The sequence below is a fragment of the Amphiura filiformis genome, chromosome 14 (genome assembly GCF_039555335.1).
Source record: "Amphiura filiformis chromosome 14, Afil_fr2py, whole genome shotgun sequence".
Lineage (NCBI taxonomy): Eukaryota > Metazoa > Echinodermata > Ophiuroidea > Amphilepidida > Amphiuridae > Amphiura > Amphiura filiformis.
Window position 1 is genome coordinate 62,841,122 of NC_092641.1, and position 12,753 is coordinate 62,853,874.

The following is a 12,753-nucleotide window of genomic DNA, read 5'->3' on the forward strand; positions in this document are numbered from 1 at the left end:
CGGAACTTATACATGGATTTTGATTTTTTTTTTTTTTTTTTTTTTTCTTTTTGACTTTCTTAATTTCCTTTGACTTCAATGAAAAAAAAAACCTTATGTACACCGACAAAATGCATTGTTCTAATTTTAATTAAAAAATTCTACTATGTTTAGTTGTCGAGATAAAAATTCTTGAAGTTATTTAGCTAAAACAGGAAGTGACCCTTAATGACCTTTGACCCCCAAAATAAAAATACCATGCATACATCAGGTAACACTGATTCATGTATGATGATTATATTACTCTGGTCTGTTTACATTTTGAGATAAAATTTTTTAAACATTTTTGATAATTTTGGTTTTTGACCGGAAGTAACCCCTTAATGACCTTTGACCCCAAAACTGTAGGCATCCTAAAGACCCTAGCTAGTAGCGATGCATGTGTGCTAATGGCGACTCTCTGCTATGTAATTTGTAAAGACAGTGATTTTTTGAATATTTTTTACAAATTTTTCAGACTTTTACCGGAAGTGACCCCTTAATGACCTTTGATTCCAATTTTGTGGTATAACTTTTAGACACTGGCTATATATGATGCATGTGTGCAAGTGATGTCACGATGCTATGTAATATTTGGAAGAAGAAGCATTTTTGGTGAAAATCACGTTTTTGACCATTGACCGGAAGTGGATGACCATTGACCGGAAATTGATCATGTGACATTTGTAGCAAGTGCCAGTGATGAGTGTGTCTAAGTTTGGTTGAAATCCATGAAAGTATGTCGGAGCTAGAGCAATTTGTAAATTTCAAGAGGGGGGGTCTGCAAGTGTTGACAGAAGAAAGAAGAACGCGGTAAAAAGAATGCACATCGCCGATGGCGGATGTGCAACTAGATATGGTTGCGGTCGCCTGCGACCGCGAGCATGCACAACCGCCAGGTATTTTAGAAGGTATTTTGTTTAACACCGGAAGTGACGCCTAATAACCTTTGACCCTAAATAAAAATCAATAATGTAAACGAGATATGATTGCGTTCGCCTGCGACCGCGAGGATGCACAGCCAGCAGTGACAAATGAGTTATGGCTCCGAATCTGTGAGAACCGGAAGTGATCCCTTAATTACCTTTGACCCCGCAAAAATATTACATAGTGCTTAGGATGTCATAAGGAATATTCCTGGTGAATTTTCAGCTTTATCGGAACTTATACATGGATTATGATTTTTTTAAATTTATGATTGACCTTTTGACCCCTTTAGTGACCTTTGACCTCAATGAAAATAAAACCTTATATACAACGACAAAATGCATTGTTCCACATTTAATTTAAAAATTCTACTATGTTTAGTTGTTGAGATAAAAATTCTTGAAGTTATTTAGCTAAAACAGGAAGTTACCCCTTAATGACCTTTGACCCCCAAAATAAAAAATACCATGCATACACCATGTAACACTAATTCATGTATGATGGGTATATTACTCTGGTTTGTTTACATTTTGAGATAAAAAAATTTACACTTTTTTGATAATTTTGGTTTTTGACCGGAAGTAACCCCTTAATGACCTTTGACCCCAAAACTGTAGGCATCCTAAAGACCCTAGATAATAGCGATGCATGTGTGCTAATGGCGACTCTCTGCTATGTAATTTGTAAAGACAGTGATTTTTTGAATATTTTTACAAATTTTTCAGACTTTTACCGGAAGTGACCCCTTAATGACCTTTGATTCCAATTTTGTGGTATAACTTTTAGACACTGGCTATAGATGATGCATGTGTGTAAGTGACGTCACGGTGCTATGTAATATGTGGGAGGAGTAGCATTTTTAGTGAAAATCCAAGTTTTGGCCATTGACCGGAAGTGGATGACATTTGACCGGAAGTTGATCATGTGACATCTGTGGCACCACCAAACGGTTATACTGACCAAGTATGGTCAACATGCCTGAAAGCATGTGGCTACGATGGCTGATCATAGTGTTGACAGAAGAAGAAAAGATATACGATCGGTTGCGGTCACCTGCGACCGCGAGCACAGCCACCAGGCGGTTTTGTTGATAACCGGAAGTGATCCCTTAATAACCTTTGACCCCGCAAAATATTACATACTGCTCAGGATGTCATAAGGAATATTCCTGGTGAATTCCAGCTTAATCGGAATTTATAAATGGATTTTGATTTTTTTTTTTTATGATTGACCTTTTGACCCCTTTAATGACATTTGACCGCAATGAAAAAAAAACCTTATGTACAACGACAAAATGAATTGTTCTGATTTTAATTTAAAAATTCTACTATGTTTAATTGTTGAGATAAAAATTCTCGAAGTTATTTAACTAAAAACAGGAAGTGAACCCTTAATGACCTTTGACCCCCAAAATAAAAATACCGTGCATACATCAGGTAATACCAATTCATGTATGATGGTTATATTGCTCTGGTCTGTTTACATTTTGAGATAAAATTTTTTTAAAAATTTTTGATAATTTTGGTTTTTGACCGGAAGTAACCTCTTAATGACCTTTGACCCCAAAACTGTAGGCATCCTAAAGACCCTAGCTAGTAGCGATGCATGTGTGCTAATGGCGACTCTCTGCTATGTAATTTGTAAAGACAGTGATTTTTTGAATATTTTTTACAAATTTTTCAGACTTTTACCGGAAGTGACCCCTTAATGACCTTTGATTCCAATTTTGTGGTATAACTTTTAGACACTGGCTATATATGATGGATGTGTGCAAGTGATGTCACGATGCTATGTAATATTTGGAAGAAGAAGCATTTTTAGCGAAAATCACGTTTTTGACCATTGACCGGAAGTGGATGACCATTGACCGGAAATTGATCATGTGACATTTGTAGCAAGTGCCAGTGATGAGTGTGTCTAAGTTTGGTTGAAATCCATGAAAGTATGTCGGAGCTAGAGCAATTTGTAAATTTCAAGAGGGGGGGTCTGCAAGTGTTGACAGAAGAAAGAACGAGATCTGATTGCGTTCGCCTGCGACCGCGAGCATGCACAGCCAGCAGTGACAAATGAGTTATGACCCCGAATCTGTGAGAACCGGAAGTGATCCCTTAATTACCTTTGACCCCGCAAAAATATTACATAGTGCTTAGGATGTCATAAGGAATATTCCTGGTGAATTTCAGCTTAATCGGAACTTATACATGGATTTTGATTTTTTTTTTAATTTATGATTGACCTTTTGACCCCTTAATGACATTTGACCTCAATGAAAAAAAACCCTTATGTACACCGACAAAATGCATTGTTCCAATTTTAATTAAAAAATTCTACTTTGTTTAGTTGTTGAGATAAAAATTAAAAAAATAAAAAAGTTATTTAGCTAAAAATAGGAAGTGACCCCTTAATGACCTTTGACCCCCAAAAATAAAAATACCATGCATACATCAGGTAACACTAATTCATGTATGCTGATTATATTACTCTGGTCTGTTTACATTTTGAGATAAAAAATTTTTTAAACTTTTTTTGATAATTTTGATTTTTGACCGGAAGTAACCCCTTAATGACCTTTGACCCCAAAACTGTAGGCATCCTAAAGACCCTAGCTAGTAGCAATGCATGTGTGCTAATGGCGACTCTCTGCTATGTAATATGTAAAGACAGTGATTTTTTTAATATTTTTACAAATTTTTCAGACTTTTACCGGAAGTGACCCCTAAATGACCTTTGATCCCAATTCTGTGAAGGACTTTTAGACACTGGCTATAGGTGATGTATGTGTGCAAGTGACGTCACGATGCTATGTCATATGTGGGAGGAGTAGCATTTTTAGTGAAAATCACGTTTTTTTTTTTGACCGGAAGTGGATGACATTTGATCGGAAGTTGATCATGTGACATCTGTGGCACCACCCAATAGTCCTAGTGACCAACTATGATCAACATGGCTGAAAGCATGTGGCTACGATGGTTGATTTAATGATGTTGACAGAAAGAAGAAGAACGAGATCTGATTGCGTTCGCCTGCGACCGCGAGCATGCACAGCCAGCAGTGACAAATGAATCTGTGAGAACCGGAAGTGATCCCTTAATTACCTTTGACCCCGCAAAAATATTACATAGTGCTTAGGATGTCATAAGGAATATTCCTGGTGAATTTCAGCTTAATCGGAACTTATACATGGATTTTGATTTTTTTTAAATTTTTGATTGACCTTTTGAACCCTTAATGACCTTTGACCTCAATGAAAAAAAAACCTTATGTACACCGACAAAATGCATTGTTCCAATTTTAATTAAAAAATTCTACTATGTTTAGTTGTTGAGATAAAAATTCTTAAAGTTATTTAGCTAAAAACAGGAAGTGACCCCTTAATGACCTTTGACCCCCAAAATAAAAATACCATGCATACATCAGGTAACACTGATTCATGTATGATGATTATATTACTCTGGTCTGTTTATATTTTGAGATAAAAAATTTAAAACATTTTTGATAATTTTGGTTTTTGACCGGAAGTAACCCCTTAATGACCTTTGACCCCAAAACTGTAGGCATCCTTAGGACCCTAGATAATAGCGATGCATGTGTGCTAATGGCGACTATCTGCTATGTAATTTGTAAAGACGGTGATTTTTTGAATATTTTTTACAAATTTTTCAGACTTTTACCGGAAGTGACCCCTTAATGACCTTTGATCCCAATTCTGTGAACAAGTTTTAGACACTGGATATAGATAATGCATGTGTGCAAGTGACGTCACGATGCTATGTAATATGTGGAAGAAGAAGCATTTTTAGTGAAAATCACGTTTTTGGTCATTGACCGGAAGTGGATGATCTTTGACCGGAAATTGATCATGTGACATTTGTAGCAAGTGCCAGTGATGAGTGTGTCTAAGTTTGGTTGAAATCCATGAAAGTATGTCGGAGCTAGAGCAAGTTGTAAATTTCAAGAGGGGGGTCTGCAAAATGTTGACAGAAAGAAGAAGAACGCGGTAAAAACAATGCACAGCGCCGATGGCGGCTGTGCAACTAGATATGGTTGCGGTCGCCTGCGACCGCGAGCATGCACAACCGCCTGGTATTTTAGGGGGGGCTGATGCAAAATAAAAAATGACCCCTTAATCTGTGAGAACCGGAAGTGATCCTTTAATTACCTTTGACCCCGCAAAAATATAACATAGTGCTTAGGATGTCATAAGGAATATTCCTGGTGAATTTCAGCTTAATCGGAACTTATACGTGGATTTTGATTTAAAAAAAATTATGATTGACCTTTTGACCCCCTTAATGACTTTTGACTTCAATAAAAAAAAACCTTATGTACACCGACAAAATGCATTGTTCCAATTTTAATTAAAAAATTCTACTATGTTTAGTTGTCGAGATAAAAATTCTTAAAGTTATTTAGCTAAAAACAGGAAGTGACCCCTTAATGACCTTTGACCCCCAAAATAAAAATACCATGCATACATCAAGTAACACTGATTCATGTATGATGATTATATTACTCTGGTCTGTTTACATTTTGAGATAAAAAATTTTTAAACATTTTTGATAATTTTGGTTTTTGACCGGAAGTAACCCCTTAATGACCTTTGACCCCAAAACTGTAGACATCCTAAAGACCCTGGCTAGTAGCGATGCATGTGTGCTAATGGCGACTCTCTGCTATGTAATTTGTAAAGACAGTGATTTTTTGTATTTTTTTACAAAATTTTCAGACTTTTACCGGAAGTGACCCCTTAATGACCTTTGATCTCAATTCTGTGAATAACTTTTATACACTGTCTATAGATGATGCATGTGTGTAAGTGACGTCACGGTGCTATGTAATATGTGGGAGGAGTAGCATTTTAGTGAAAATCCAAGTTTTGGCCATTGACCGGAAGTGGATGACATTTGACCGGAAGTTGATCATGTGACATCTGTGGCACCACCAAACGGTTATACTGACCAAGTATGGTCAACATGCCTGAAAGCATGTGGCTACGATGGCTGATCATAGTGTTGACAGAAGAAAGAAAGAAGAACTAGATATGGTTGCGGTCGCCTGCGACCGCGAGCATGCACAACCGCCAGGTATTTTAGGGGGGGCTGATGCAAAATAAAAATGACCCCTTAATCTGTGAGAACCGGAAGTGATCCTTTAATTACCTTTGACCCCGCAAAAATATAACATAGTGCTTAGGATGTCATAAGGAATATTCCTGGTGAATTTCAGCTTAATCGGAACTTATACGTGGATTTTGATTTAAAAAAAATTTATGATTGACCTTTTGACCCCCTTAATGACTTTTGACTTCAATGGAAAAAAAACCTTATGTACACCGACAAAATGCATTGTTCCAATTTTAATTAAAAAATTCTACTATGTTTAGTTGTCGAGATAAAAATTCTTAAAGTTATTTAGCTAAAAACAGGAAGTGACCCCTTAATGACCTTTGACCCCCAAAATAAAAATACCATGCATACATCAAGTAACACTGATTCATGTATGATGATTATATTACTCTGGTCTGTTTACATTTTGAGATAAAAATTTTAAACATTTTTGATAATTTTGGTTTTTGACCGGAAGTAACCCCTTAATGACCTTTGACCCCAAAACTGTAGGCATCCTAAAGACCCTGGCTAGTAGCGATGCATGTGTGCTAATGGCGACTCTCTGCTATGTAATTTGTAAAGACAGTGATTTTTTGAATATTTTTACAAATTTTTCAGACTTTTACCGGAAGTGACCCCTTAATGACCTTTGATTCCAATTTTGTGGTATAACTTTTAGACAGTGGCTATAGATGATGCATGTGTGTAAGTGACGTCACGGTGCTATGTAATATGTGGGAGGAGTAGCATTTTAGTGAAAATCCAAGTTTTGGCCATTGACCGGAAGTGGATGACATTTGACCGGAAGTTGATCATGTGACATCTGTGGCACCACCAAACGGTTATACTGACCAAGTATGGTCAACATGCCTGAAAGCATGTGGCTACGATGGCTGATTATGATGTTGACAGAAGAAAGAAGAAGAAGAAGAACTAGATCTGGTTACAGATCTGGACCTAGCCGGGGCCGGAAATGCCAGTCTTAACTTAAAGTTTGACCTTTGACTGGCTATTATGGACATCTCACACCATTATTGGTGCATCACTGTAGCATCTAGGGGCTTTATCCGTCTTTCATAGGCTGAGATACAGCTACTTTTCCGTAATTTTAAACATTTTTTGCAAATTTGACGTTTTGACCTCTTTAGTGACCTTTGACCCCAATATAAAAAAAAACCATATACACCGAGAAAATGCATTGTTACAGTTTAAATTAAAAAATCTACTATGCTTAGTTATGGAGATAAAAATTCTTAAAGTTATTTAGCTTAAAACCGGAAATGACGTCTAAATGACCTTTGACCAAAAAAATAAAAATACCGTGCATACATCGGGTAACACTAATGCATATATGAAATTTATGTCACTCTGGTCTGGTTACGTTTTGAGATATAAAAATATGAACATATTTGATAATTTTTGGTTTTGACCGGAAGCGACCCTTAATGACCTTTGACCCCAAAACTGTAGACACCCCAAAGACCCTGGTTGGTAGCAATGCATGTGTGCTAATGACAACACTCTGCTATGTAATTTGTAAAGACAGTGATTTTTTGAATATTTTAGCTTTCTGACCGGAAATGACCCCTTAATGACCTTTGACCCAAATTCTGTGAATAATTTATAGGCACTGGACATAGCCGATGCATATGTGCAAGTGACGTCATTGTAGGATGTAACATGTAGGAGAAGAAGCATTTTGAAGATATTTGGTTTTATACCGGAAATGACCCCTTAATGACCTTTGACCCCAAATTTGTGAATATCCTATAGACACTGGATATAGCCGATGCATATGTGCAAGTGACGTCATTGTAGGATGTAACATGTAGGAGAAGAAGCATTTTGAAATTTGTTGCCAGAAGAAAGAAGAAGAAGAAGAAGAACTAGATCTGGTTACAGATCTGGACCTAGCCGGCCGGAAATGCCAGTCTTAACTTAAAGTTTGACCTTTGACCGGCTATTATGGACATCTCACACCATTAATGGTGCATCACTGTAGCATGTAGGGGCTTTATCCGTTTTCCATAGGCTGAGATACAGCTACTTTTCCGTAATTTTAAACATTTTTTGCAAATTTGACGTTTTGACCTCCTTAATGACCTTTGACCCCAATATAAAAAAACCTCATATACACCGAGAAAATGCATTGTTACAGTTTAAATTAAAAAATCTACTATGCTTAGTTATGGAGATAAAAATTCTTGAAGTTATTTAGCTTAAAACCGGAAATGACGTCTAAATGACCTTTGACCAAAAAATAAAAAATACCGTGCATACATCAGGTATCACTAATACATATATGAAATTTATGTCACTCTGGTCTGGTTACGTTTTGAGATATAAAAAAATGAACATATTTGATGATTTTTGGTTTTTGACCGGAAGCGACCCCTTAATGACCTTTGACCCCAAAACTGTAGACACCCCAAAGACCCTGGTTGGTAGCAATGCATGTGAGCTAATGACAACACTCTGCTATATAATTTGTAAAGACAGTGATTTTTCGAATATTTTTAGCTTTCAGACCGGAAATGACCCTTTATGACCTTTGACCCAAATTCTGTGAATAATTTATAGGCACTGGATATAGCCGATGCATATGTGAAAGTGACGTCATTATATGATGTAACATGTAGGAGAAGAAGCATTTTGAAGATATTTGGTTTTATACCGGAAATGACCCCTTAATGACCTTTGACCCCAAATTTGTGAATATCCTATAGACACTGGATATAGCCGATGCATATGTGCAAGTGACGTCATTGTAGGATGTAACATGTAAGAGAAGAAGCATTTTGAAATTTGTTGCCAGAAGAAAGAAGCAGAAGAAGAAAGAAGAAAGATCCGATAGCATCACAAGACCTAGCCGGTGTCCCGGCTAGGTAAAGATCCGATAGCATCACAAGACCTAGCCGGTGTCCCGGCTAGGTAAGAACGCGGTAAAAAGAATGCACATCGCCGATGGCGGATGTGCAAGAAGAAGAAGAAGAACGCGGTAAAAAGAATGCACATCGCCGATGGCGGATGTGCAAGAACGCGGTAAAAAGAATGCACATCGCCGATGGCGGATGTGCAAGAAGAAGAAGAAGAACGCGGTAAAAAGAATGCACATCGCCGATGGCGGATGTGCAAGAAGAACGCGGTAAAAAGAATGCACATCGCCGATGGCGGATGTGCAAGAACTAGATATATTGCATCCTTAGTAAGGCTGCGAAGTCTAGCCGTGACCTTGAAATGACATCTGATGACCTTGAAATGACCTTCACCACATTTTGCATCATATCCACATAACATATACTAATTTTCATTCAAATTGAATAAACTTTGTAATTTGACCCCTTTTGACCTTTTGTTGACCTCTAGTGACCTTGAAATGACCTCCAATATATTTTGAATCATATCAAGATCACATATACTAATTTTCATCTAAATTGGACAAATATTAGAATTTGACCCTTTTGACCTTTTGTTGACCTCTGGTGACCTTGAAATGTCCTCCAATATATTTTGAATCATATCAAGATCACATATACTAATTTTCATTTCAATCGGACAAACTTTAGAATTTTACCCCTTTTGACCCCAAAACAGACCCCTCCTCCATGTTTAAGCCAAATCTGATTACAATCGTATATGAACATAATGCTAGAGCCCTTTTGGCATTATTCGGATGATCACAGCACGTAATATGCAGAAAATATTGAATTTTAAAGTGATTTTCAGTAATCAACCATTTTTGTCCCCTGTATGACCTTGAACTCAAAATCTGTGAGGACCCCATAGACACCAACTAATGTCAATGCATATGTGTCAGTCGCATCTCTGTACCATAGAATCTGTAGGAAAAGAAGCATTTTGAAGGTATTTGGTTATGTGCCGGAAATACCACCTTAATGACCTTTGACCCCAAATCTGTGAGGACCCCATAGGCCCCGGCTATAGCCAAGGTCAATGTATAAATCTCATTACTGTACCACGTAATCTGTAGGAGAAGAAGCATTTTTGGTAAAAATCACATTTTTAGCCAAAATTACTCATGCATGACGTTTGACCCCAAATGGGTCATGTCAAATGTAAAGGCTGGGGTAGTGGAGCTTGTGCCCAAGTTTGGTCATAATCGGTCAAATAATAAAGGAGCTAGAGCAAATTATGTTAAATGTTGACAGAAGAAGAAGAAGAAGAAGAAGAAGAAGAAGAAGAAGAAGAAGAAGAAGAAGAAGAAGAAGAAGAAGAAGAAGAAAGAAATCGCCCAGAAACAGGAGTCTAGCCGCCGCTCGGCTAGACTAAGAAGAAGAAGAAGAAGAAAGAAACTACTGGGATTCTTGAGTCTAGCCGCCGCTCGGCTAGACTAAAAAAGAAAGAAAGAAAGAAAGAAAGAAAGAAAGAAAGAAAGAAAGAAAGAAAGGAGCGGCACATACCAGGAATGCAGATAGAGGGCGGCTTGTAGCCAACCAACCATGATGGAGAGATAGAGGGGCGGCACATACCAGGAATGCAGATAGAGGGCGGCTTGTAGCCAACCAACCTTGGTAGAGAGATAGAGGGGCAGCACATACCAGGAATGCAGATAGAGGGCGGCTTGTAGCCAACCAACCATGATAGAGAGATAGAGGGGCGGCACATACCAGGAATGCAGATAGAGGGCGGCTTGTAGTCAACCAACCATGATAGAGAGATAGAGGGGCGGCACATACCAGGAATGAAGACAGAGGGCGGCTTGTAGCCAACCAACTTTGATAGAGAGATAGTGGGGCGGCACATACCAGGAATGCAGATAGAGGGCGGCTTGTAGCCAACCAACCATGATAGAGAGATAGAGGGGCGGCACATCATGACCAGGAATGCAGATAGAGGGCGGCTTGTAGCCAACCAACCATGATAGAGAGATAGAGGGGCGGCACATCATGACCAGGAATGCAGATAGAGGGCGGCTTGTAGCCAACCGAACCAACTATGATATAGAGATAAAGGGGCGGCACATACCAGGAATGCAGATAGAGGGCGGCTTGTAGCCAACCAACCATGATAGAGAGATAGAGGGGCGGCACATACCAGGAATGCAGACAAATGGGGCTTGTAGCCAACCAACCATGATAGAGAGGTAGATGGGCGGCATATACCTGGAACGCAGATAGAGGGTGGCTTGTAGGGCGGCAGATATATAGAGAGAAGTGGCTTGTAGGGCGGTACAAACCAGAAGAATGGTTTGTAAGTGAGACACACTCCGGGAGGGCGGCTTTTAACCAGTCAGGAGAGAAGAGAGAGATAGAGGGAGCGGCACATACCACAACTGCAGCTTCTAAAAGACGGGGGAGAGGAGGCTTGTAGGGCGGCATAAACCAGGAGGGTGACTTGTAACCAGCCAGGAGAAAAATAGAGAGTTAGAGGGGCGATTGAAAGGTGGTAGATATAGAGGGGTATATAAGGCATAATTATATATTGACCCTTATTAAAATAATTTACTATTTCAAGAATAATACTTATTTTGCTATTTGGTGACGATAGCGCAAGTTTTAGTTGCTTTTAACAAGTAAAACTAATCAAGAAATTAGCTGAACGCTAGAGTAAAACCTTTTTTTGCCATGAAGCGGTTATTTAAGGTTAGCAACTATTTTATAACTTGCATTGATCAATTCATAGCGAGTGTGTAAAGGAACTCAGATATCACAGATATACTTTTGTAGGTCCTGTGGTTCTTGAGTTATGTTGTAAAGAGGGCTAAAACAACAACACTTTTGTAGAACGTACATAACTCATTAACAACAATAAATCACGCAAGTTTTCAAAGTATACGGTATTATTTGTAGAATGAACTTTTGCAAAATATCAAAGTGATATTTTTCAATAATAATATTGATTTCGATAATGAAAATCGATATGTGCCTGCTTCGACTAACAATACCTAGTCTGCCCTTAAATGTCAAGAGGAGAGGAGAGGAGAGGAGAGGAGAGGAGAGAAAAAAAGAAGGAAAGAGGAGGAAAGAAAAAAAGGAGAAAGAAGAAAGAAAATCACGCGTGTCACCTATGGGCGGCACATTAGGGTGACGTGTAATCAGGCAATAACAGGGGGGAGAGAGAGCACTATTAGGCCTATAGGGTGGCACATACAAGGAGGGCGGCTTATGGGGCGACACATGCAAGGAGAGCGGTGGCTTGTGAAAAACGCGTGTCAGTCACCCATAAAAAGCGGCACATGGTAAACGTGTAACCAAGTAAAATAAAAAGAGGGGTGGAAAGGTACAACAAGCCTAATAATGCCTACATGGTGACCTATCACAAGGAGGGCGGCTTATGACGGGGGGCACAAGCGGTTTGAAACCAGGACAAAGTAGAGGGAGGGAGGAGAGAAAAACGCTTGTTGGTCATCTATAGGGCGGCACATCGTGACTTGTAACCAGGAGAGAAAAGAGGGGGTGAAAAGTTAGATCACACATTTTTGAATGTCCGGCCTGCACTACAAGAAGGGTGGCTTGTGGGCAGCACACAGAAGTATAGGGGATTTGGGGCGGCACATACAAGTAAAGCGGCTTGTAACGAGGACAAAAGTAAAATGGAGAGAAAACCGCTTGTCAGCCATATGTATAGGGCCGCACATGTTGACATGTAACCAAGTGAAAGGGGCGGCGGAAAAGCACAACAGGCGTTATAAATATAGCTGAAGGAGGGCGGCTTGTGAGGCGGCACATACAAGGAGGCC